At 39.6% G+C, this 1,499-nt stretch overlaps 1 long non-coding RNA gene across 1 annotated transcript; it reads right to left on the bottom strand.

Annotated features, from left to right (window-relative positions):
* Window positions 1-7: 7 nt before the first annotated feature.
* On the bottom strand, window positions 8-622 carry LOC123966863. The gene is made up of 2 exons (XR_006824089.1): window positions 561-622; window positions 8-90 (listed from the first exon to the last, which is right to left on the bottom strand). It is a non-coding gene; the product is annotated as an uncharacterized LOC123966863 (long non-coding RNA).
* Window positions 623-1,499: the final 877 nt, after the last annotated feature.

The raw sequence follows: 1,499 nt of genomic DNA, 5'->3' as shown, positions 1-1,499 counted from the left end.
CTGCTCACCTGATCCACAGGAAGAGACAGAGGGAAATGATAACCAGGAGAACAACAGTGATTGTTGTAGCAACGGTTAATTTCCCTGCTCCTAAAAAATGGGGAACAGAAGAAAACACAGACAGTAAATTAGAGTGTTACAGCATGTTTGGACCCATTTCTCCCATAGAGTAACACTGCTTTCCAAACACCAATCAGAGTAAACCAAATTATTACCAATGTAAAGAAACTGATTTGGAGCGTTACAAAGAAGAAACTAAAAGCCAAAGTAGATCAGAATGTTCTCTCTAAAAAGAGATTATTATCTATCTACTGTCAGAGATAGAAAGCAGAGACAGATCTGAACCAAGTACAGTGCATAGTGTGTTTACTGTATTATAGTTTTGCAAGAATTGTTTGCTTTTGCAAGGGATGTATAATGTTTTGTTTTATTGGTGTAAGATTTTGTGATTAATGTGTAGAGTTTTGAAAAAATAGCCACTAGTTTCAAAAATTGTGCCTAAGGAATTAGAAAACACTGTAATGTCCCCAAAGTGTGTGCAGCTCAATGCAAAAACGTACCTGCCACAACAGTCAGATGTAAGGTGGAGTTATGACGTCCTCTTCTGTTCTGGGCTTCACAGTAATAATTCCCACTGTGTTCAGCTCTGATGTCAGTGATGGTGAAGTTCTGTCCTGATGCTTTTGGTGAGTCTTCATTCTCCTTGTACCAGGTGTATTTAGTTGGGTTAGCATCACTGCTGCAGGTCAGAGTCACTGAACTGCCCTCCACTATCTCAGCAGAGGGACTCACTGACACAGAGGGAAGCTTTGGAGCATCTGGAAAAAATAAATAAATAAACAAAATGAGGATAGATTTCTTTGGTGCTACATGTTGTATTGAAATGAGTAATAGTTATGTGTTTGTACACTGTTTTTATTTTCTATTTTACCCTTTTAAAAAATTATATTTTAATGTGTTTTCTTTTTCCTTATGTGTGTGGAAGCATCTGAAACTTTGGAGATGCTTCCAGACAGAGCTGTGTGTTTGGGCCACTTGAGTTATTCTAAAATCTAACCTGTGTTCACACTGAAAGTGAATCCAGCGTTTTGGGAGGCTTGATTAAATACAAAGTCAATGCAAAGATGCAAATTTGCTCTGGCCGGTGCGGAAGACACATTTGTTACGACATTAGCTGGGTCGCAGGAGTTCAAAATTTTCAACTTGAGCGAGAAATTCATTGGATGCTATGTTGCGAAAGCCTATCAGCGTGAGATTGTCCGGCATTGTTTGAAGAGGACCAGGGAGAGCGGGGAATCAAAATGCCGCTGGCTGACAGAGAGCTGCTAAAGAACGGGGAAGTGTACGGGGAGCAGCGCTGCAGTTTTTGGACAAATAAACACACGTAATTGGACTGGATTATGCTCTGACAACAACGCTGTTTACTCGCGGGAGAAGCTCAGAGTTAACTGCTTTTATTAAATTAGCTTTTTAACTTTAGTTTTTGGGAATACAACGTT

This window comes from Micropterus dolomieu, unplaced genomic scaffold, assembly GCF_021292245.1.
Source record: "Micropterus dolomieu isolate WLL.071019.BEF.003 ecotype Adirondacks unplaced genomic scaffold, ASM2129224v1 contig_14448, whole genome shotgun sequence".
NCBI lineage: Eukaryota > Metazoa > Chordata > Actinopteri > Centrarchiformes > Centrarchidae > Micropterus > Micropterus dolomieu.
This window is presented reverse-complemented; position numbering and strand designations above follow the sequence as displayed.